At 45.5% G+C, this 27232-nt stretch overlaps 1 long non-coding RNA gene across 1 annotated transcript; it reads left to right on the top strand.

Annotated features, from left to right (window-relative positions):
- Positions 1 to 1441: 1441 nt before the first annotated feature.
- LOC124290400 lies at positions 1442 to 26749 on the top strand. The gene is made up of 3 exons (XR_006901912.1): positions 1442 to 1726; positions 26422 to 26425; positions 26738 to 26749. It is a non-coding gene; the product is annotated as an uncharacterized LOC124290400 (long non-coding RNA).
- Positions 26750 to 27232: the final 483 nt, after the last annotated feature.

Here is a 27232-nt window from a genome sequence, read left to right as displayed (position 1 = left end):
GACCCCTCCCCAAAAATGCACGTTTTATCCTTATATAGTATGACCAGAAATTATTGAGAATTTTAGGAATATGTTTAATTGGATTTCTAGTATAAACAACCTTGACCAGCTATCAAGTGTTTGGTTTCATTCAAAAGAGACACCTCCGTTAATCCTTTTTCATTAGTTTGTGAAGAGTTATCCCCCCTTTGTTTACTTGCTAGCAGACGACATTTTCAGTGATCCTCAGTATGGATGATTTAGAGACGAGGAAGTTGATTTTAGAGTATTATAACAAGGACATCAGATCAGCTAAAGTGATTTCATGTAGAACAGGCATCCCTTTGTCCACTGTTTTGAAAAATATTGCAAATGGATATGGCATTGAGCACCAGGGAGGCGCAGGTAGGCCCAGAAAATTGACTGTCAGTGACAGGAGGCGGCATGGTATTCTTGTTTCTAAAAACAAACGAAGGGGTTTAGAAAACTTAAGGCTGGATAGGATTGATAGAGGAACTGTGGCTGTCTGTAAGGAGACAATTAGAACTGAGCTGCATGCAATGGGTTGGCAGAAAAGTCGAGGAATTCCATCACCGATCATGAAACCTGAACAAAAGGAGCGAAGGTTGAACTGGTGCTTACAGCATAGAAAGTTTGACTGGGACAATGTGATTTTCTCAGATGAAAGTTCTGTGTGGCTGTTTCCTAATACACTGAAATTCTGGACCAAACAAACTGAAAAACCTTTGTATCAGCGCCCAAAATACAGTCCAAAATTTAACGTGTGGGGTGGCATGTCTGTGTTAGGGGCAACGCCCCTCTGTGTATTTGAAGAGAATATGAACAGTGAGCGGTACACAGATATTCTCGAGGGACATTTACTTCCATCTGCTCACGTGTTCTATGGAAAGTTTTGGATTTTCCAGCGGGACAACGACCCAAAACATCGTTCAAAGCATTCACAGGCTTGGTTTCTGACCCAAAATATGACATTATTAGATTGGCCAAGCTATAGCCCTGACCTAAATCCATTAGAAATGTTTGGGGACTTATGAAAGAAAGTGTTAATAAAAGAAATCTGACAAATATTGCTGAAATGAAAGAAGAGGTGGTCCGATATGGGACAGCATGGACCACGACTTTCTAACTTGTTTGATCAGTAGTATGCCCCGCCGCATTGAAGCCTGCATTGCTGCCCATGGTGACTTGACAAAATACTAACTGTTCACCTGTCTTTGAATCTGGAGTTATGTTCTGCTAATATTCACATTTAATACGTGAGTAATGAGTGAATATTTTTTATAAATATTACAATCTTTAAATTCTCAATAATTTCTGGTTGTACTGTACTTAAACTGGTCTCTAAAAATATTGTATTTACAACGGTTTCATCAAAAACATTTCTAAACATTCCAGGTGAAGGATTGCACACTGTGACGTGTGTAAGGTGATTGGGAAATATCGGGCCACGATTTTTCGAAATAAACTTAAGTCTGAAGTTTTGACTTAAGTTAGAGTATTACTCAAATTTAAGAAAACGCAGGAAATTGCATTTCCCAGATTAAACTGAAATCGATATCAGACTCAAGCATAGTTAACAATTTGAGTTTGTCGGATAGATTACTTAAGTTGTTTGGGCATTTTTATTTTAAAAATGTAGTTGAGTTAAAAATTCAGCTGTTTCAAATTGTCAAGCCCAGTTTGATATTTGAGCAAAAACTTAAGTTTGTTTCGAGAAATCGGGGCCGTATGTAATATCTGGGAAAATGTTCTGGGAAATATTGGGAGTCGTATCGAGGGAAATACCAGGGGGAATATCGAGGGAGGAAAAGGGGAAATGTCAGGGAAATATCGAAGGAAATACCAGGGAAATATCGATGGAAATACCAGGGAAATATCGAAGGAAATGCCTGGGAAAATACCAGAAGAAATATCGGGGGACGTAACTGGGGAAATATGAGAATTATCGGGGAAATATCGAGAGAAATGTCTCAGTTAGTTATCCCAGGGGAAAAAAGTATATTCAGCACTGGAACCACGCTTGAAACACGGTTTATAATCTTTGCATTGTTACCCTTTCAAAGATTAATCGTAAAAGTTGTCGCTCCGTCGTGGTGCTTAGAAACCTGGAAACAATATCACCGTTCGAAAAAGCGTGTTACGTATCGAAGACTATGCTAAAGTGACAACAGTCTGAGCGTTAAGATCGCTTTGCTCCATACAGCCCATGGCTCCACGGCTATCGTATGTCTGTAATGACATCGACATATTTAGTTGTAACCACATTCAGTGAGTGAGTGAGAGTTTAGTTTTATTCCACTTTTAGCAATATTCCACTAATACCACGTCGGAGCACACCGGAAATGGGCTTCACACATTTTACCCGTGTTGGGAATCGAATCCAGGTTTCAACATGACGAGCGAACGCTTTAACCGGTAGGCTACCCAACTCCCCGGGTTCAGAACGCTTGTATTCGGAGCGTGTGAAAGTGTTGGGTTTCTTTTAGAAGCGACGGGATCGTAGCACCAGTTTGGCGGGGCGGTGGGGTAGCCTAGTGGTTAAAGAGTCCGCTCGTCACGCCAAAGACCCGGGTTCAATTCCCCACATATATACAATGTGTGAAGCCCATTTCTGATGTCCCCCGCCGTGATATTGCTGGAATATTGGTAAAAGTGGCGTAAAGCTAAACTCACCCACTCACTAATTTGGCGTAAAGACACGTGAGTCACGATTGTCTTATTACTATCGCTGCGTTAAGGTGCATGGTTTGTATCAATCGTAGTACTGAGGTTGCTTTCAGACCGGTAAATTACGACAGTAATTTAAGTAATGAAGTTGCATTAAAACATATATACTGCATTCTCTGCAGAGCCTACGTTAAGAACGTACGTTACAAAAGTTGTAACGTCTAGGTTTCATTAGAACGTCAGTTACGACATTCGCGGTTCTAAGGTCACCTGGTGTTTCGGTAGACTTTAGAATGGGCAATGTCTGTACAAACAGTGTATTAATGTTCACATCCGTATTACAGGCAATGTAAACACATGTAGCTCTTCAAGTACAAGTATGTAGACTGTCTAAATATTTACCAGTTTGCATAAAAGCTGAAGTTCACACAGCCTACCTTACACATTAATTCCAACAATTTCGGATTGGGATTTACGCGCGCTTTTATTTTGTTATGTTACAAATCCTTTATCATGGATAAACATTTGATCAGCGAAACACGGTCCAGCAAGACACACCTCTAATTGGCCTTTCCAGATATCATAGCAATGACACTTCGGATTTGAACCATTGCAACTACGCTATGGGTATATAAAACTACGCTATGAGTATATAAATGATGATTTTCGCCAAGATTACAAGACAACTAAAAAATAATTGTTAAAGACCTGTCACTTGAGATTTAATAAATTGTTACAGGAAATGTTATGAAAAATAAGTCCAGTCTGTTAAAAAGAAAATCAAAGTCTTAGATAGAAAACTTGGTGCCATATTATATAAATTTTCCTCAATTATTCGATCAGGCTGTTATTTTTAATTGTTCTGAAACAGCCGGTGTTGTATTTGCAGCTGTAAAGATAGATCTAATCTCCACACATAAATCCCAGTAGCTGGCCTCTACGCGGATCTGAGTGTGTGTCGACATACTCTGGCGTCGCTCTGTAATATGACACGAATACACAGAGGTTTGTGTAGACTGACCGAGATTGTCCTTCACAGTCTATAGAGACGTCTTGGTATATTTACATAGTCAACAGGAGGAATTTCATTGATCAAACGCCTGCGTCTGCTAAGGCTGCCACTACTACTATCATTACTACTACGACGACTACTGCTACTACAGTAACTAATAATGATACTGTTACTGCTTCTACAACTGCTGCTGCTTCTATTGCCGCTGCCACTACTACTACTACTACTACTACTACCACTACTACTACTACTACTGCTGCTGCTACTACTACTGCTACTACTACTACTACTACTACTACTACTACCACTACTACTACTACTACTGCTACTGCTACTACTACTACTACTACTACTACTATTGCTACTACTACTGCTACTATTGCTACAACTACTATTGCTACTACTACTACAACCACTATTGTTACCACTACTCACCACTACTACCACCACCACTACCACCACTGCCACCACTACCACCACCTACCACCACCGCTACCATTGCTACCACTACTCATTGCCACTACCACCACCACCACCACCACCACTACCACCACCACCACCACCATTGCTTCTACCACTACCACTACCATTGCCACCGATACACCAACCTCACCATTATCACTACCACCACTGCCACCACCACCACCACCACCACCACTTCCACCTTCATTGCTTCCCTACTGCCGCCAGCTACCGCTTCTACTGCTGCTATCACTACTACTATTGCTTCTACTTCTAGTACTACTACTGCTGCTACAGCTACTGCTCCTACTGCTGCTGCTACTACTACTACTACTACTGCTGTTTCTACGACTTCTACTGCTACTACTGATGCTACCACAACTAGTTACCCGCCACTGTAACTACGACAACTAAATATGACGTTAAACCCCATTTCACCAACTCACCAACATCATGGTTTCTACTCCCATCACCACGACCTCTACTCCCACCACAACGACATCTACTCCCACCACCACCACTACTTCTACTCCCACCACGACCATCATGACTTCTACTCCCACAACCACCACCACGACCTCTACTCCCACCACCACGACCCCTACTCCCATCACCACGACCTCTACTCCCACCACCACGACCCCTACTCCCATCACCACGACCTCTACTCCCACCACCACGACCTCCACTCCCATCACCAAAACGTCTACTCCCACCACCACGACCTCTACTCCCACCACCACGACCTCCACTCCCATCACCAAAACGTCTACTCCCACCACCACGACCTCTACTCCCACCACCACGACCTCTACTCCCACCACCACGACCTCTACTCCCAATCTACTCACCACGACCCTACCCATTCTACCCCACCACCACGACCTCCTCTACTCCCCTACCAACACGTCTACCCCACCACCACGACTCCTCATGACGTCTACACCCCACCACCACCACGACTTCTACTCACCACCACCAAGACCTTTACTCCCACCACCCATGACTTCTACCCTCACCACCCGACCTCTACCACCACCACCACTACCCCACCCCACCACCACCACGACTTCTACTCCCACCACCACCACCCACGACTCCCTACTCACCACCACGACCCCTACCACACCACCAACCACCGACCTCTACTCCCACCACCACGACCCCTACTCCCACCACCACGACTTCTACTCCCACCACCCACCACGACTTCACTCCCACCACCACGACCTCTACTTCCACCACCACCACCACCACCTCTACTCCACCACCACGACCTCTACTCCCACCACCACGACTTCCTACCCCACCACCACCACGACCTCCTACTTCCACCACCACGACCTCTACTTCCCACCACCACCACCTCCTCCCACCACCACGACTTCTACTCCCCACCACCACGACCTCTACTCCCACCACCACGACCCTACTCCCACCACCACGACTTCTACTCCCACCACCACGACCTCTACTCCCACCACCACTTTCCCACCACCACCACGACCTCTACTCCCACCACCACGACCTCTACTCCACCACCCACGACTTCTACTCCCACCACCACGACCTCTACCCCCACCACCACGACCTCTACTCCCCACCACCACGACTCCTACTCCCACCACCAAGACCTCTACTCCCATCACCACGACCTCTACCCCACCACCACGACTCACCACGACCAATCTACCCCACCACCACGACTTCTTTACTCCCCACCACCACGACTCTACTCCCACCACCACGACCTCTAATCCCACCACCACCACGACCTCTACCCCACCACCACGACCCCTACTCCCATCACCACGACCTTTACTCCCACCTCACCACGACCCTTACCCCACCACCACGACTCTCCCACCACCACCACGACCTCTACTCCCACCACCACGACCCCTACTCCCACCACCACGACCTCTACTTCCACCACAACCTCGCACCCATCACCACGACTTCTACTCCAACCACCACGACCTCTACTTCCACCACCAAGACGCCTACTCCCTACCACCCACCACCACGACCTTCTACTCCCACCACCACGACTTCTACCAACCACCCGACCTCACCACCACGACCTCTACTCCCACCACCACGACCTTCTACTCCAACCACCACCACGACCTCTACTCCACCCACCACGACCTCTCCCACCACCACCACGACCTCTACTCCCACCACCACCACGACTTCTACTCCCACCACCACGACCTCTACCCCACCACCACGACCTCTATCTCCCACCACCACGACCTTCTACTCCCACCACCACCACGACTACTCCCACCACCACGACCTCTACCCCACCACCACGACCTCTACTCCCCGACCACCACGACCTTCTACTCCCACCACCACGACCCTACTCCCACCTTCACCAAAACGTGACCCCACTCCCACCACCACGACCTCTACTCCCACCACCACGACTTCTACTCCCACCACCACGACCTCTACTCCCACCACCACGACCTTCTACCCCCACCACCACGACCTCTACTCCCACCACCACCACGACCTCTACTCCACCACCACCACGACCTTTACTACCCCCACCACCACGACTTCTACCGCCCACCACCACGACCTCTACTCCCACTCACTACTCACCACCATGACCTCTACTCCCACCACCACGACCTCTACTCCACCACCCCACCACGACCTACTCCCACCACCACGACCCTCTAATCCCAATTCCACCACGACCTTTTACTCCCACCACCACGACCTACTACTCCCACCACCACGACTTCCCAACCACCACGACCCGACCACCACCACCACACGACCCCATCCTACTTCTACCACCACCACGACTTCACGACCTCCACCCCACCACCACGACTTCTACTTCCCACCACCACGACCTCTACTCCCACCACCACGACCTCTACTCCCACCACCACCATGCGACCTCTACTCCACACCACGACCCTACCACCACCACCACGACCTCATCTCCCCAATCTCCACGACACCACCCTCCACCACGACCCTCTACACCTACCCCATTCCACCACGACTTCTACTCCCCACCACCACGACCACGACCCACGATTCCCCATCCACCACCACCACGACCTCTACCCCACCACACCACGACTTCTACTCCCACCACCACCATCATGACTTCGACTCCCATCCCACCACCACCACCAAGACCCGACCTTCTACCCCACCACCACCATCATGACTTCTAATCACCACCACCACGACCACCTCTACCCACCATCACGACCACTACACCACCACCTACGACCTCTACTTCCACCACCACTGACCTACCTTACACCCAACCACCACCACGACCTCTTGCCCCACACCACCTCACGACCCTACTCTACACCAACTTCACCACGACCTCGTACCCAACCACCACGACCTCTACTCCCACCACCACGACCTCTACTCCATCCACCACGACGTCCATCCCCACCACCACGACCTTCTACCCCACCACCACGACTTCTACCCCACCACCACGACCCACGTGATCTTCCACTCTACACCCCACGACCTCTGGACTCCACCACCACGACATCCCACCCCCACCACCACGACCACGACTTCTACTCACCACCACCACCATCACTTCCTCCCATGACTCCACCACCATCCAATCCACCACGACCTCTACCCACCACTACCGACTCTACTACACTCCACCACCCACGACCTTACCCACCATCCACCACGACCACCATCGCTTCTACTTCATCATGATTTTACCCACCACCACCACGACCCCTACTCCCACCACCCACGAACCAATTCACGCATCTACCTCCAACCACCACGACTCCTACTCCCACCTTTACGACCTTACTCCCACCACCACGACTTCTACTTCCCACCACCACGACCTTCACCACTACGACTTTTCCCACTCCCCACTCACTCACTCACGACCTACTCTACGACTCCCCACCACCTTCTATTCATGACCATCTACCACGACTTCATACACCACGACCATCTACTCCCACCACCACGACATCTACTCCCACCACCACGACATCTACTCCTCCAATCACCACCACCACGACTTCTACTCCCAATTCCACTTCACCACCATTGACTTCCCACCACCACGACCACTCATCGACTTCTACCCTACCCCACCACGACTTCTGATTCCCCCACCCACCACGACTTCATCACCACGACCTTATCCACTTCTTTATTCCATCCACCACTTCCACGACTTCTACCCCACCACCACCACGACCTCCTACCAACCACCACCACCCTCTGACCCCCACCACCACGACCCCCTAATCCCAACCTACACCACACCCATCGGTCCCAACCACCACGACCTCTACTCCCACCACTTCACCACTGACCTCTACTCCACTAACTTCACCACGACTTCTACTCCCACCACCACGACCCCTACTCCCATCACCACGACTTCCTACTCCCCCACCACCACCATCATGACTTCCACACACCACCACCACGACCTCTCTACTCCCACCACCACCACGACATTCTACTCCCACCACCACGACGACATCTACTCCCACCACCACCACGACTTCTACTCCCCACCACGACCATCATGACTTCTACTCCATCCACCACCACCACGACATCTACTCCCACCACAACCACGACTTCTACTCCCACCACGACCATCATGACTTCTATTCCATCCACCACCACCACGACTTCTACTCCAACCACCACCACGACTTCTACTCCCACCACTCACGACCCCTACTCCACCACACCACCACGACTTCTACTCCAACCACCACGACCTCTACTCCCACGATCTTCTACCACGACTTCTACTCCCACCACCACGACTTCTACCTTCCACCACCACGACCCCTACCCCATCACCACGACTTCTACTCCACGACTCCACACCACCACCATCATGACTTCTACTCACACCACGACCTCTACTCCCACCACCACGACATCTACTCCCACCACCACGACGACATCTACTCCCACCACCACCACGACTTCTACTCCCACCACGACCATCATGACTTCTACTCCATCCACCACCACCACGACATCTACTCCCACCACAACCACGACTTCTACTCCCACCACCACCATCATGACTTCTATTCCCACCACCACCACCAAGACCTCTACTCCCACCACCACGACTTCTTCTCCCACCACGACCATCATGACTTCTACTCCCACCACGACCACGACCTCTACTCCCACCACCACGACTTCTACTCCAACCACCACCACGACCTCTACTCCCACCACCACGACCCCTACTCCAACCACCACGACCTCTACTCCAACCACCACGACCTCTACTCCCACCACCACGACCTCTACTCCAACCACCACGACTTCTACTCCCACCACCACGACCCCTACTCCCATCACCACGACTTCTACTCCCACCACCACCATCATGACTTCTACTCACACCACGACCTCTACTCCCACCACCACGACATCTACTCCCACCACCACCACGACATCTACTCCCACCACCACCACGACTTCTACTCCCACCACGACCATCATGACTTCTACTCCATCCACCACCACCACGACATCTACTCCCACCACCACCACGACTTCTACTCCCACCACCACCATCATGACTTCTACTCCCACCACCACCACCACGACCTCTACTCCCACCACCACGACCCCTACTCCCATCACCACGACTTCTACTCCCACCACGACCATCATGACTTCTTCTCCCACCACCACGACCTCTACTTCCACCACCACCACCACCACGACTTCTACTCCCACCACCACGACCCCTTCTCCCACCACCACGACTTCTACTCCCACCACCACGACCCCTACTCCCATCACCACGACCCCTACTCCCATCACCACGACTTCTACTCCCACCACCACCACCACGACCTCTACTCCCACCACCACGACCTCTACTCCCACCACCACCACCACGACTTCTACTCCCACCACCACAACTTCCATCACTACATTAAACCTCACTAACAAGTTAAAGAATATTATGATTCATAAACATCGATTATGTTGGGCAAGACATGCATATACAATCATATAGTCAATCAATTTATAGTCTACAGGAGTTGAGTGGGGATGGAGATAGACACCACCTTGTCACAATCTTTCCTTTTACTTAACAGAAAATAAAACTGTCTGACACAAGTAATGGCCTCATGACCAAATTTAGGTGAAATGCTTAAAAAATTGTCCGGTGAAGGGTGTTTGTTTAAAATGTCTGGTGACTTTCATTATTACCCAACGTTTGTCATCAAGGGAGCATTAAACAACGCGTGTGTGTCTTGAAACGTGATTTACCCCGAACTTTTAACGTGAATTACCCTGAACTTGGAACGTGAATTACCCTGAACTTGGAACGTGAATTACCCTGAACTTGGAACGTGATTTACCTTGAACTTGAAACGTGATTTACCCCGAACTTGGAATGTGAATTAACGTGATTTACCCTGAACTTGGAACGTGAATTACCCCGAACTTGGAACGTGATTTACCCTGAACTTGGAACGTGATTTACCCTGAACTTGGAACGTGATTTACCTTGAAATTGAAACGTGATTTACCCTGAACTTGGAACGTGATTTACCCCGAACTTGGAACGTGAATTAACGTGATTTACCCTGAACTTGGAACTTGAATTACCCTGAACTTGGAACGTGATTTACCCTGAACTTGGAACGTGATTTACCTTGAAATTGAAACGTGATTTACCCTGAACTTGGAACGTGATTTACTCCGAACTTGGAACGTGAATGACCCCGAACTTGGAACGTGATTTATAGTGACTACAGTTAGCGTATGGCTCGGCCTAACATAGCAAACATCACTATACGGCTGAGGAAATGTGTTCATTTAACATGTGATATAGGTCATACGTTCAATTTACAAATCCAGCTGACCTATTTCAGTCCTTGTGTCAACAAATCTTCACTTCATGTTGTGGGTGAGTAAACTTTGCCTTTGCCGGCGTCACTTAACTGCTATGAGTGGATGTGACTTGGAGTTTTCTTAACGGAACTGAATTGAACTTCGGTATACACAAGTCGCTTGCACCGACATTAGAGGTACAATTAGAGTATTGATTCTACAAATGGTATGTATATTATTATGGAAACAACATTACAAGGTTATTCACATTTTTTCCGGGTCAGGTACAAAACACATCTGAGAGTGTAGGTACAAACATCTTTGTAACATTATTTCCAGGTTGGAACTTTATTAATATTTTACATTACTTTGTAATGTTCCTAATCTTCTGCTATTAAAATGTAAGTTCATTTGGTAGATGTAACAATACATATGAATGAGTTGTTTCCTCTCCTTCAACTGATAGGCAAATTTTGAGATATCTACATGCAACTTTTGCCGAGTTCGTCAAATATTTGTTTCACGCATTTTATTCATTTATTTTTTATATTCCCAATATACCTTATCATTAAAAAGTATTTAATGCATGATGAAAGCTAATTTAGGTGTTTACCAAGTCAGAAATCTCTTTCGAAAGCATATAGATCATTGTGAGTTTGACTACGTCCTTGGTGGAGCGCTCTTTCTTAGTGCCGTTATGTGTTTGAGAAAGCTAATTTAAATAGTTTCTCAAATGGAAAGATTTTCAAATCCCCATAAAGAAAAACGTAAAGGAATTGGTCCAACAATGACGTCAAAAAGATTGACACACAATCGGTAAATGTGATTTCCCCCCTTGACATAGAATATAATGCATCCTTGTTCTCATAAGCTTCGTACTAGTAAATCTGAGATGTCTTTGCAGGATAATAATTTCTAGCTAACACCAGGATATTTAAGGGGTTCCACATTTCTTAAAATATATCCTCCTTACTTTATGTAATCTCTTTTGGATCCGCCAAAAAACTAGTATTTGAAATTAATAATATTAATCCCTCTTATACCTGTAGTTATAACAAGAATCTAACGTATTTTGTAACTCCTTCGGATTTGGCTGTGTAATCTGAACACAATAACACGTACATGGTCATGGCATGTTCTATTCGTTCATGAAATCCATTTCAACCCAACACTTTTACAAGAGACCTCTATGAGTGATGTTCCAAGGTCAATGAACAGAAGGTCAATACGATCACCTTCTTGCAAAACACTCTCGAGCTATGGTATTCAATTACGTCTGATTCAGGTGAGCGTGGTTAGTTATGCAGAGTACTGTAAACAGTATGAACGCACGCAAAGTCTACTTCACGCACAGAGCAATATTTTCATGTCATTTCTGATGCGGTTTTGCAGTCAAGGCGTGTCAAAACAAAGTAAGTGATCAGTCGCGTGACCTATGTACTCCGTGCCAAACACGTTACTACTGGATGGGGGTTGGTAATAGACAGTTTATTTCTCTTTTATAAAGGTAGACATATTAAGTTGATACATATATGTCATTTGTCTGGTACATACGATATTTAAGATATTATCCTGCAAGTCTTGAAACGAGAGTCTACTTAAATGCATTTTGTACAAATCCCAGCAATGCTGTGCATAAAGAAATCAATTATTGTGACAGATTTCGTTCAAAAGAAGGATTTAGAGCTTACTTTTTTATTAAATATCTCAGTCCATATCAGTCCGGAGAGAAGAATATGACATACATGTCAGCCTAAGGGCACCTCTGATTGAGTTTCAGTATCAATGACACTTCGATTTGAACCATTACATCCACAATTTAAGTGTGGGTATATACAAACAGTTGCAACCAAATGCGGAAAGAGATTGTTTTCCTTCCAACTGTTTACAGTATTAAAGTTTCACTTTGGTTATGGAGTAGTCAAATTTGGCTTGGAGGAGCCAACCTGACATTTCACAGAATAAATAGAAGTAATATAGGCATAAAAATTGTCATCATTCTTCATCAACTCAACTTGTAAAATGCCCATCAAAGATGTCAACTTTTTGTCTATATATTTTCTGTATATTATTAAAAACGTATTGAATGGTAATATTTCAGGCAATCATATTAAAGCACATAAGGATTTGTAAGAACAAAGGCAAGGGTACCCAACTCTCCTTACACTCCAATCACTGGGTCAAAACCATGGCCGTGGAATGAATGTAAACAAATGTACGCGAATATGCATCAACTAACATAAAGACAGACAGACAGAAAGATCGGTAGGTGGGCAAAGTGGAGTCAGGCAGTTTAATAGACTATAGTTTATAACTATCTGTAATTGATAGAAATGCCTACATAATATTTGTTCTATGATTAGATTTAAAGTAATTCAGAGAAACCCTTTGTGGAGCGTCGCTACCTACGTACGTTACCAGATTTGAACATAAGGGGACCCGATTTCATCCTGGTTCCCGGGCCTCTCATTAGTTTATATAGACTAATGAGAGGCCCGGGAACAAGGATAACCCGATTTGTACATGGTAACGAACGCTGACATTTAAAAGTGATTTTGTCTGATTTAATCCTTAAATTGTAACTGTGATATTGACAGTTCGCCCCTGACAGGAAATGTACAATACATGCATGTTCCGGGTATGACATGTAAAAATGCAGAATCGTTTCTCCTAGTGAGACGTTTTAAGAGTTCAATTGTTTAACGCAACGTATACCGTTGCAAAACCCATAATAAATAATAAAAATAATTCATATCTAACACATGAAGAACAGAGTTATACAATATAAATAATGCCTTACTTGTTCATTGTAGCCTTGTGAAAACCTCAGGTAGGACACGCACCTTGAACAGGTTTTGCTGTTTACCGGCTTATTCACCAGAATTTGTAAAAGCTCTGAACCCAACCAGTGGTTCCGGTCTCGCCCTTGGTAGTTGTCTGAAACCGCTCATCTTATATAGCAGTCACCCAGCCAACAGTTGGCGGGTGGGGTAGATTATGTTGTGTCATTGAACACAGTACGGGTCAGTTGCACGCAGGTACATGACAATATGTATGCTGACACTCTAAATCTGACCTGTGTATTTATAGAAAAGGTCATCCAGGGCAGGTCTGCAAAAACTTAATTTAATTTAATATTAATCTAATGTTTTTATACATGTATATTAACATTTATAACGACGGATAATTAAACCTATTTTAAATTAATTCAGCTAATTAGTTATCATGGGCGAAAGGGTTTGGGAGAGAATATTTTCCTCTGCTCAAAAGCTCATGGTAAACGCCATTTAGAAAATTGTCAGATGTAACAAAAGATATATTCAGGATTTCAGTTTCTGAATAAAGTTTAGATTCTCTTTTTGGGGTTGACTCTCATGAAGGATTCGAACCCACACTCTTAGAGCGGCCGTCATCGCTGATGAATTTGATTCATCACTCGGCCATTTATTTCCATATTTTATATTTGGATTTACTTTTTCTCACTTTACCAAAAGAAGTATTCGAATCTGTTCTTTCCTCTGAAAGTGTAACATCAAACATAACGTTTGTGTGTGTGGGTGTGTGTGGGTGTGTTTGTGTTGAAATGAATCAAAGTGAGTCAAAGTTCAACTTAATTCATCTTAATTGAGTGAATTTATACCCTTATTAAAATATGCCCCATCTGTAAAACCGCTTCCCTTTTTGCTGCAAATACATAGCAGTATAGAAGCAAGTATACATGATTTAATATATGTGTATACACGAGAGCACATCTAAAAACATTCCTATGCGGAAACCCGGGTGTGATTACAAGTGTGTGTGCAGTGTATTGTCCTTTCAAACTGAATGGTCTTTTTTTCCAGATTATACAAACAGCTTCCGATTAACGACATCGAAAAGCACACGCCTGAGTAGCTTTGTTGTCAACTGTCTGTATCTGAAATGTCGTATCGACTGCCTGAAGCTTCCTTGTATTGACTGTCTGAAGCTTCCTTGTATTGACTGCCTGAAGCTTCCTTGTATTGAAGCTTCCTTGTATTGACTGCCATTGTTTGTTAAACAATTATGCTTTAAAATGCATGAGTGTTTAGAATACACCTCCATAAGCGATATTTTGGTGCCTAGTAGAAGCGACAAAACCCTTTCGACATTCATAACAACTCTCTGTCAAAAGCAGAGTCGATTGTACAATTGTGACTATATCATGAGCAGATATTTGTTTCGGCAGTATTACAACTGTATGATGTTGTTTGTAAACAACCCGGGCCTGGACCAGACACTCCAGTAATTGTCACCATGTGAATGTCAGTAAACTAACTCCTAACATTAGGGGAAACAAGGGGAAAACACTAAAGCTTTTCTTTATACAGAGACCTCTTCAGAATATGAACCCAAGTAAGGATTCTATTCATGAACACATTCATATAGTATTCTTACATCCCTGTGCCCTAATACATTGCACATTCTTCGCTCTAAGGAACATGATTCTGCAACCTTCCAAGCTGCCTCTTCCACTTATACTTAATGTTTTTATTATCAGCATTTCCTTAAACGGCGTTTGTTTGGTATGTTGGAAAACGACCTAACGCACATTTCATGGTCGCTCATTATAATGAAACATGTGCTAAATAATCAGATGTACGTAAAATATCCGGTTTTTATGAAAGTATATTTCCGCTGTTCAGACTGTTACCAAATGTCTAGTCATCCTCCGTTCTGGAAGCACGCTTCTTGAAACAATTGCGACATCCCATCTCAAAGACAGTGCGAGAGCCCTTATGGTATCCTCCCCAAACTATACCGACTGACCCTACGAAGTGCATGGACGCAGAGAAGTGGGCTAAGCTCACTTTTCCGACACCCTGCAGACTGTAAAGGGTGTTGTCTCTGCTTACCGGGTAAACACCAGCTTACTGTCCGTATCGTGGGTTGGTTAGTCGGGTTGACACAGATAGTGAAGACGTTGTTGTTTGAAATACCACTGAATGTAAGTGTTCAAATAAAGTCAATTATAAACACTCAGAAAAGTGATTGAAATTCAAAATGTTTAGTCATTACAAATAACAAGTAGCCTGCAAATATATACATATATGATAGTTTTTCATTGCATCATGAGTGAGTGAGTGAATGAGTATGGTTTTACGCTGCTTTTAGCAATATTCCAACAATATCACGACCGGGACACCAGAAATGGGCTTCACACTTTGTACCAATGTGAGAAATCGAACCCCAGTCTTTGGTGTGATGAGTGAACGCTTAAACCACTAGGCTATCCCACCGCCCTCATTGCATCATGACAAACGTTCACGTCAATACACAGTTCATTCCTAAGCTTGGGGGTCAGTTTATGTTGTACATAGATTACAGGTTTAGTCCAAGGGGTCAGAGTGCAGCTGACAGACGTGTCTCCAAAGACAACACCGTCACAGACTACAGAAATCAACATAGCCATCTATCTGATCAAAATCAGATACCTTTCTTGCTAACCAGAAAACAGTAAGGGGGGCCCAGGATCCTGCTCCGTCGATCTAGAGAGAGGGGGCTTTCAGGTAAAATAAGATGGTTTGTTTCATAGAAATCATAAACATATATTGTTTCTATAAAATTCACAATTTTGTGTATGTGACCTACAAGTGTTACCAAACTATGATGGTTACTTAGTTACAATAATCTTAATGTTAATGTCACAAGCTTCATGGTTTACGTTTCAGCGTTACTCTCCGACGTCGGTGATGACGTTATAACACGTGTGTTTACAGTCTATGAAGCAGCTGCCCATTCCCCATGTCAACCTGGACGTTGCATAAAACCCAGTGTTTTTCATAGTAATTTCATAGTTTCTTTAAAAATAACCAGGCTGCTAACAGCCATGACATGTACATACAAGCACAGCACAGTTCTAAAGCTGCAAAACAAAAACCCACAAAGTTTGGCAAGGTTAAAAATTCTGTTTCCGAGTACAGGTAGCTGAACACACCAACCCCAGTTCCGCACAAAATGCCACCTGCTTGAAAATATCTCTGCGCTCATTCAGCACTAGTTATCTTGTTAAAAAAGACAACACCAAATATTGTAAAATATGTGGTCAGTTTTAATTACTAGATGGATGTTCATTATAAAACACAAAACTCATCCAACCACAGCCGTCAGATGATTCATTGACGGTTTCCTACGAAAAGTGCTCGTTAAACTACGAATCTGATTTGGTGTAGTATAATGTTTCCATTATGGACAATGTATTTGGAATCACGAACAACAGATTGGCAGATGCATACTGTGCCGCCTGTTCCTATAAGTGACGTGTTGTCCCTGATGACGCTCCACACCGTACGAAACCTTCCCTGACTACGTCAACACCTGTTGGGTTGAAGGTTTCCATGGTCGCAGCATGTGGAACCACTACACCATTGTTCGCATGTTGGGAATCGAACCTGGGTCTTCGGTTTGACGAGCGAACACTTTCACCACTCGGCTACCCTACCGCCCAGGGATTTCAGCTGGGCTAAAGACGGACGCAATTTCTTACAATATCAATTCCTTTTACCTCCTAAAATAATATGTCAATGGTTGTCCGACGAAAGTAAGTTGTCACATACCTATTAAAATGTTTGATTAAATGTCTGGTGAAATATCTGTTAAAATATCTGGTGAGACGTTTTGGTAAATTATCTGTTGAAATGTGTGACAAAATCGTGGCGAATTGTTCAGTAAATTGTCCGATGACTCCCATCTTTATCCATATACGCCTGTGTGTTCTTGGACCGTGATTTACTTGGCCTTGGAACGTGATTTCCTTGAACGTGAAACGTGAGCTACTTGAACGTGAAACGTCCAGTATAGCCAATATCATCATGCGCATGCTCAGTTGTGCTTCTTCCTCACGTTGTGGAGGCTACCGGCTGTACGCTGACTCATTGTAGCATTACCACATATATTGACTTAATAACAATGCACGATACACAAATAAAGATAACTATTTCCTTACGACAGGCGTTCCACTGTTTATTAAGTGTCGGTTAACACTTTATGACTCAGTTTATCTTACGGGTGAGTGAACTTTGTAGTTCCTCCCGTCACTGAAGTATGTGAATCGTGGTGACTGAGCTGGTCTAGACTGGGTAGGCTCGGGACGTTAGCACCGACATCACGGGTCCGTACAGTTGACTCAACTGATATGGACTTTAGTGCGCTCGGGTTGCCAGCACCGATGTTAGAGGTACAATTCAAGCTTTGACTGTTTGGTAAGTTCGTCAAACATTTGTTTTATGCATGTTATTATTTTAAGCATGTGTTATGCATATCCCATACACGCATTAAATTGTCATTAAAAAGTAATTAATACATTAAGAAAGATATCTATTTTTTTTAATTCCCAATCAGAATTCATGCCCGAAAATATATCATTTCAATTTTGACTGATTCCCCATATATTATAACTTTTGGAGTACTCTTTGTTAGTGACGAAAGTGTTCAAACACAACGAAAGTGCATAATCTTTGTAAGATACTCTGCAAACACAAAGAATCGTAAAAGGGTTTTCAGATGCATTCTTTGTGTATTATGCAAATAATCAACAGATATTAATACATTGTTCAAATTAGGCACAAGTTACTGTCACCGACAAAGGTTCATCACGGCATACATGAAACAATCGAATGTCACGGTGATGGTCATCAGTTCTCAATATCTTGTATGACCACCATGAGAGTCCAGACACGAACTGTGTCCTGAATGTTCACCCACTCTTCCTGCTCTGGTTGTAGCCAACTGTTGAAAGTTTTGTGGCTGTTACTGACGCAGACGTTGATCAAGAGCATCCAATAAATGGTCGATGGGATTTAGATCTGGTGACCTTGAGGGCCATAGCAGTAACTGGAGTGAGTGAGTTTAGTTTTACGCCGCACCCAGCAATATTCCAGCTATAATGATAATAATATTAATGCATTTGTTTAAGCGCCTAATTTCCAACCAGTGCTGCTCAGTGGCGCTGTGCAGAGAAAGTGGAGAAACTAGTAGGTAGCTAGAAAAAGATGAGTTTTTAGTTGGCTCTTAAATGCTTCCAGGGAAGATACTGATCTCAGTTCAACTGGCAGAGAGTTTCACAAAGCTGGTGCAGCAGCACTGAAAGCTCTGTCTCCAACGGATGTTTTTGTTGCTGGCATTTTCAGGCTGCCTCTTTTCTCAGACCTCAAGACACGATTTGGACGATATATTTCGATGATGTCTTTGAGGTAAGCTGGTGAATTGATGTCATAGAGGGTTGAGTAGGAGATGCAAATTATTTTGTACTGTATTCTCCTCTTTACTGGGAGCCAGTGCAACGACCTCAGCACAGGGGTAATGTGTTCCTGACATTTTGTCCTGGTTATGATCCTGGCAGCTCTGTTTTGTACAAGCTGGAGATGTTGGATTGCTGCTGCTCCTGACACGAGGGAGTTACAGTAGTCTAGGCGTGAGATGACGTATGACTGAACTAAAAGTTTGGTTGTGTCAATGTCCAAATAGCGGCGGATTTTTCCTATTCGGCGGAGATGAAAGGTTGCTGATCTTGCTGCTGTTAGGGCTTGTGATTCCGGTGACATTGAAGAACGGAAAACAACACCAAGATTCTTCACCTGGGGCACAGGGCAGATAGACTGATCTCCAACTGTGAGACTACACTCGCCTATTTTGCGAAGCTGCTGCCTAGTTCCAATAATCATGAACTCAGATTTGTCGTCGTTGAGTTTCAGAAAGTTGTTTGTTATCCATATCTTGATGTAAGCGATACAGCTCTCCATGACATCTTTTGCGTGTTCAACATTAGCTGGTATAATTCCTATGTAGAGTTGGTTATCATCTGCATAACCATGGAATTTTATGTTGTGACTTCTGATGATATTGCCCATTGGAAGAATGTACAGTGAAAACAAAATCGGACCAAGCACAGAGCCTTGTGGTACACCAAAGTGGGTTTCTCTGATGGATGAAGTCGCATTATGGCGGCGGTCTGTAAATAATCGAATCTGGACCAGACAATCCAGTGATCAACAGCATGAGCATCGATCTGCGCAATTGGGAACCGATGACATGTGTCAACCAAGTCAGCGAGCCTAACCAACCGATCCCGCTAGTCGCATAAGCATAGTCGCCTTTTGTGGCAAGCATGGGTTGCTGAAGACCTATTCAACCCCGGATCTTCACGGGTCAGCAGTACTCGGATGCTGTAGTTCCTGAAAGGACCGTTGTCAGTTTTGCTATGTAAGGATGCTGATCAGTCAGAACGACGTCTCAAATTGGTCGTCCAGCGCGAATATCTCCGGTGAATAGACGGTTCGTCACTGTCTGGGCTGAATCCCCACATAATCCTGACATCGCTGTAGCAGTGGAGATGGCCGTGGTGAGTGAAGAACCCGTATTCACTTTGTATGAATATTAGTGTCACAGGTTCAATTGTTCACACAATGTACAGCACAGCACCACTGGCACATTTTACAATTTTTGTCCCTAACAGCTTGCCATACAGATGAGCTGGCTGCCGACAGGTACATCCTGGGCTCTGGCACATGCTGCTCCTGCAGTCTGTGCACTCAGGTGATATAAAAGCTGCATGTGCCATGTGCCCGGCACACACCATGCTGGCAGTGGCAGCCCTTCATGTAATTTCCTAATTACAGGTACGCAAGTTTGTTTGAATTGTTCATATTATAACAATTTCTCATAATTAAGTCAGGTGTAACCCTGTAGTTAAATACATTTAATGGTTTAGTAACCATTAACTTTCAGATATATAATATTTTATGTAAAATGTCACAATAGTTTTACTTGTTGTATTGATATATGGACACACCATGCTGGCAGTGGCAGCCCTTCATGTAATTTCCCTATTTACAGATACATTTATGGCACGGTCGTGTTTGACCAACCCCAAATGGCAGAATAAAGCGATTGAACACCAGCCCAGAGGTCGTGTTATAAAACCCTGCGACATTAGCAAACTTCTGTCAGATAATTCCAATTTCTTCACTTTTGCGTTTCATTTTTGCTCAGAGTATAGAAGATTTTCAAATCCCCATATTTTCCTAACGTAATGAAGAATTGGTATCACCCGTGCGTCAAAAAGCTTGACACCCAATTGGTAAATGTAAATTCACCCTTGGCTTGCTCTGATAATCGAACTAGTAAATTTTAATATTTGTTTGCAAGATAACATCAAGATATTGATAGGATTCCACGTTTCCCAAAATATATCCCCCTACTTTGAATGTCTCTGTGATTCCTTTTGGATACGCCTAAAATTATTATTTTAGTCTTTGAAATTAATATCAACCATCCTCTTTTAACATGACTCTAACGTATTGTGAACGCATATATGTGATGATGTATCGCGTTCACGTTTTAATTGTTGTTTGATCTCACATATCTGTTGCAAACGAAACCCGTCTACGGTTTCCAGTGTTTTTGCTACTTCATCCACGACTGGGTACATTCCCATCCTGTATATATACTCTTTTTTTACGATTTCGACGACGTCACGCGCCGACGGCGGTTCGCCAAGGTAGACTTGGATGTACAGCGTGGATTTTGCTGGCAGATTTTCCAGGACATCTACCACGTTGTCGAATTCCAACACCATCTGCAATCCCACGTTTTGCGTCCCGGGTTTGCTCGACAGCATGTGGGCTACTCTTTGCCTCAACGTGCTGACGATCATGCTGCGTCTTTGCATAGGGACGTAAGCCACGAGAAGCGTTCCGTTGTTCACGACTTTCGTCAGGTAGTGATCTTTCTTGTCCGTGAAAACGTGGGGAGAGTCGAGCGTGATGTTAAGATTCCAGTCGATTTTGGATGGCACTGATACCCATTTGTTGTCGTTGTTGAAGATGAGAATGTACTGCGTGTTTCTGGAGATGGCCGTGACCTCGACGTCGTCCGGGTGGAACAGCCTGCCGTGGAACGCTGGGGTTATTGTCCATTCGTCTTCGTCGTTGCAGTTCAGGTCGTATCGCATGTTGTTGACCGCTCCTTCGGTATCAACGAAATCGCCTAGGTCGACGCGTTTGTAAATTCTGTTTTTCAGTTGCAAGGCGTACAGTTTGCCGTCGACTCGGGGTTCGTGGAATCCGCATGTGTCCCCGAGGTCGGAGATTGCTATGTTGGTGTATTTTCTAATGCGTGTTCCTGGACCATGTGCAGCGTCGCGCTGAGATATATTATACTTACGGGATCGTGTTTAACATCTAAAACCGATATTTTCAATTCCGTGATGTTGCTTCGGATTAATTTCTTGTAATGCCGCAACGAAAACGATTCGGTTCTGGCGTCGTTGTACTTTTCCGTTTTCACAGGCACGGCTCTTAGCAGTGTGGAAGGTCGTTCGCCTTGAAAGTTGTCGGTCGTGCTCAACTGATTGAGATGAATGCACAGTTCATGATACTGAACGAGATCGGGTAATTTCGTGCCTGTCACGGTTGTTTCCGGTGGTATGTCGTTTGACGTAAACCCGAGCGTTTTAGCCAACGGCCGACTGAGTCTCAAGTCGTTTTTTCTGTTGTTGGCTAACATGACCGTGCCGTTCGAGTCGTTCATTTTGAGTTCAGCTCCCACGGGTTTGAAGCGAGCACACGCTGTAGTAGCCGTCCGTTATTTGGTTGTGGGCGTTATTGACGAACAGCCTGTTGTTTTTACCGTTGATGCTGGTCCATCGCGGGTAGTAGGTGATATCGCAGAGCGCGACTTATCGATCGCGTGCAGCAGTTGAATGGACTCGTCGCTCGTGATTCCCGGAAGCGTCACGTACATATTGAAAAGTAGATATGTATACTAAAATATAACAATTCAAATATGTACAAACCGGGAGTGTTTTATTCTAAAACTGACAATAAAAGTGCTACCTATCTCACGCAACCGAGTATTGTGGTCAATGCAAAGGATGGTTTACATTTCATGGTTCGGTTCATTGACGTGTTTAAAAATTACAGGTTTTCGGTCACGAATGTGAAAACAGTACGTATGTGTGGGCCGTGCTGGGTGCTCAGACGCAAACGCGTTCCAGCATCGTGGGTCATGAAGGGACGGCCTATGACGCGCAGAAACAATTCGTGGCTAATGTCGAGGATGCCATTGCTAGACCGGTCGATCTACCGAGTGCCATTGAACGCTATGACGCGCTGGAATACGCCCGGTCGAAAGTCGACTACGTGTTCGGTGCGGAACTGTACATGGCTCCGAGCGACATACGACTGAGGGTGAACAGAGTGGACGTCACTCGACACGAGTCGAGTTGTGTCGCAGTAGGAAACGGGCATCGTGGTACCCACACAGGAAGTAGAAGTAGCACCACCACAACAACAGCAGCAGCTGCCCCCGCACGTTCAGGCAAACAATCAGCGGCATGTCCATCGCAAAACTGCGTTGGTGGTCGGCGGGATCGTGGTTGGACTGTGCCTCATTTGGTTACAAATTGCTTAACCGCGACGTACATCAGACCCACCGCAGTGACGATGAAAGCCCACAGGTTTTGACCGAGACACATGACGGTTTTGCAGAAGAAGCCTTACAACCCGGAAACGATGCTGCCCAAGATGCCAGGCAGCGCTTCGGCGGCTATGCCGGCCAGTTTCGCCAGGGCTTCGCCGAGAGATTTCAAATGTTTTTTTGATCCAGTATCTGACGTCGTCGCCTGATGATGATGGGCTTGGTGGTGTGCCACCACCCCCCGTCAGCAACACGACCAGGGTCGATATGATGAAGCCCAAAGCCGTGAGAACGCTGGTGATGGTGATTCCTTGTTCCCGGAACAGAATTAGGATCCTGTCGGCCAACGTGGTGTCCTCATTCAAGACTTGGTCTATGGTTTCACGCACGCGCCTAATTTGTGATCGGGGGTCTTCCCGGTTGGAGGAAGCGACTTCCAATCTGGTCCGTCTCTCGGCTTCCAGGTTGCGCAATCTTTTCTCAATGATGTTTTTCATGGCTTCGTCGTCGTCGTCCACTATCCTGAGTTTTCTTTTCTCGCGAGTGATGTGCTCGTCGATTTCGTTCAGTTTACCCATGTTGTTCACGAGTTCTCTGTGCACGTTTGTCAAGGCTTTGTCTAGACCCCGAAGTTCCATAAGAGGAAATTCGAAACCGGGCAAGGGTTCGTTCGAGTACGTGACCAATATTTTTTCGATTTCGTCCGACACTTCTTTGGCGCTCTGGGGCATTTCTCTCGGATTGGCAGCGCCAGCACCACTGAGTTCGGTCCTTACATTTTGCAGATCTCGGACGACCTTCGGCGGAAGTTGACTACCACCACCATGACTGGCTAGCGCCGACAGGGCAAGCGGTTTTCTCATGCGTTTGTTCATGAGATCAACCTCCGGATAAGCTTTCAATCACAACGTCCCTTCGTTGTCGATTTTGAACTTCGGATAGCCGCGACCCAATGTTTCGACGTAATTTGTCTTGCGCTTGAAAGCATTGTAATACTCGTCCACAGACTGTTTTTAAAGCTCGTTGCCCACGGTGTTCCCCATGAACGAGGTGTCCATGGCTGCTGCTGCATCATCGTCGTTGTTCAGCTGGTGTACGTCGAAATCGTCCATGGGAATATCGTCCGCCATTTTTATGTTAAACTTATAATATACATAGTTCAATATAAACAATGACGCAATACGGACGAAAGCTATATCCTTTCCGAAAATAGAGAGATCGGCTCGCTGTCAAAGCTGTGCGTCATTCGGTGACCATCACCAACAATCCGAGCACGATCGATCCAAACCAAACGCTGCTGGTTTGATTCCCCAACCTTGCCGGGAACGACGTCATCGTCCCAGCGTCATCTTTGGACTCATGTTGGAGTCCGTGAACGACAAATGCACGATCATGAACAACCTTGGTCGTGCCATCGTCAAGAAAACCACCATCAAAATCAGCGGGAACGAGGTGCTGAGCATCGACGACAGCAACGTGTTTTACTGTTACAGGGACCTCTGGAGAACCTCGGAAGAACACGATGACATGGCGTATCAAGGACTTAATCGGAATAATGACGAATCGAATGAAATCCGTGTGGGGTACGGTTTCACGCAAGACCATCTCGGCAATATAACAGCAGGAGAAAAAGCCGTCGTCGAGGCGTACGGGAATCGGTTTTACATACCGCTCAACTTTGAGCTGCTTGAGGGGCACATGCCGTTTTACCAGGCCGCGCTGGGGAACAGGCTGGAATACGAACTCATGTTCAACGACTACGGCAAAGTTATCTTCATGCCGGACGGCACTGAGGCCAGCTAAAATCGTCAACAACATCTCACTGGAGTTCGACATGGTCACGAACACGAATCTGGCCCGGCAGATTCGCACCCAGTACTCGAAAAAGCTGTCCATCCTGTACGACCGCGTGTTGCGGCACCGGACGATCGTCAGGGACAAGAGCGAAACGTTGTGGAACATCAACCTGAATGTGCAGGCTCAATCGATGAAAGGCATCTTGATCATTTACGTGGCGGAATACAAGACGTTTCAAAGAGACAGCAAACTCACTTGGAATCCCAAGATCACGAAAGTGAAAGTGACCTTCGAGGGTGTGCCGAACCAGCTGTTCAGCCAAGGCATGCGAGCTTACCAGCAGTGGGACGAGATAAGAAAACTACCGGCCATCAAGTGACACTCGCCTGAAGTCAACGACATCGTCAAAGACCTGGGTTTCACCTACGTGACGCTCAGTAGGTACCTGGATAAGCATTACGCGCTGTGGCTGGACATGCGATCCACGGATGATGACAGACTACACGGCAGCGGACGTGTTATTGCCAACGGCAGCAAGGGGATCACCATCCAAATCACCAAGAAAGCTCAAAATCCGGCCGACAAGTTAAAATTATATTTGTACGTGATTATGGACGTGCAACTCAATATAGAAAATGGAAGATTCGAGCAAGCCATTTATTGATTTACCTTGCGACCCCCACTGCGCCATCGTGTGCGGTCAGACGGGGTGTGGCCAGACGGCTTTCATGCTGAACATGCTGGAAGGATACTATCGCAACGTGTTCGACCACATCGTCATTCTCTGCCCGACTTTACAGGTGAACAAGACGTACACGGAGAGACCGTGGGTGATGACGGACCCTGACGTGCACAAAATCGATCCTGGAATTCGTCTGCAGGACTGGTTGCACGCTTAACACTAGGGTGTTCATCCTGGACGACTGCAGCGCCAACAAGGAGACGGTTAAAAAACGAGAATGCTGTCGTACCTGATATAACAGAGAAAACATTACTGGACCGTGTCAGCGTTAGGTACTTGTACCAGCCGGGAGAATATGAGGGAGACAGCAGAAAGCGCGCCACCGATCCGATATGGTCCATGAAAACGTACAACGTAGACCTTCTCGACATCAAAGACGGCGAACCGACCTTGTACTATTTGAAAGACGGACCACCGAGAGCATTTTCATCAGAGGAGTTGATGATCGTACCTCACGACACAGTTCCTTACACATCACCCACCATGTGATGATAGTTTCTCGTCATGATTTTTTTATCAGTCTTGCATGCCTATTTTTCTGCTGAATGTAGCCAGCCAGGCAGCCATCCGTACACCAAGCCGGGAGAGGCACACCCACACGCACTGCGACTCGTCCGCCAACAGCGCTCGGAGGAGCAACCACCACCCCAGGCGACCCGAGCCTTTTTTCCCGACCAACCCCATGCTCGCTTAAAAGTCAAATATTTCAGAAACTGTTCGACCGATTTTCATCAAATTTTGCATGCAAGTCAGTAGTAGTATACAAAATGGGGCTTAGGACTTCCCAAGGGCTCATTTTTTATTTCATTTTTAAATTAAGCCCTTGGGGGGCCCTGGTCCCGTAGCCCCATTGTATATACTACTCTCCTCAACTTCTAGAATGCCAATCAAAGAAAATTAAACACAACGTTTGACTTTTTATCGTGATCGATACCGCATGCTTTTACACTTACTTGCACGTGCATTTTGCTTTGCATGTTTCTTGATGACGTTTTGGTGAATATTTCTTCAAACGCTTCTAAAACAAGGGAAAAAGTTAAAATTGCCGCGTTTTGGCGCTGAAGCTGTTAACAATCACACAAGGATGACGTTTTGGAAAGAAATAGTATGTTTGTATTGTTTTTGCTGCAGTTACACGAGTCTAATATTCTCAAATTTCTCTCACCTATGCGTTTGGATTTTTAAGAGTGTAACTGTCTTACACAGTAATTAATGAGAGTGACAGAGGTACAGGTTGGCTGATA

The sequence above is a fragment of the Haliotis rubra genome, unplaced genomic scaffold (assembly GCF_003918875.1).
Source record: "Haliotis rubra isolate DU_JTF1 unplaced genomic scaffold, ASM391887v1 Scf464, whole genome shotgun sequence".
NCBI lineage: Eukaryota > Metazoa > Mollusca > Gastropoda > Lepetellida > Haliotidae > Haliotis > Haliotis rubra.
The sequence above is the reverse complement of the archived record's forward strand: the minus strand, read 5'-3'. Positions and strand labels throughout refer to the sequence as shown.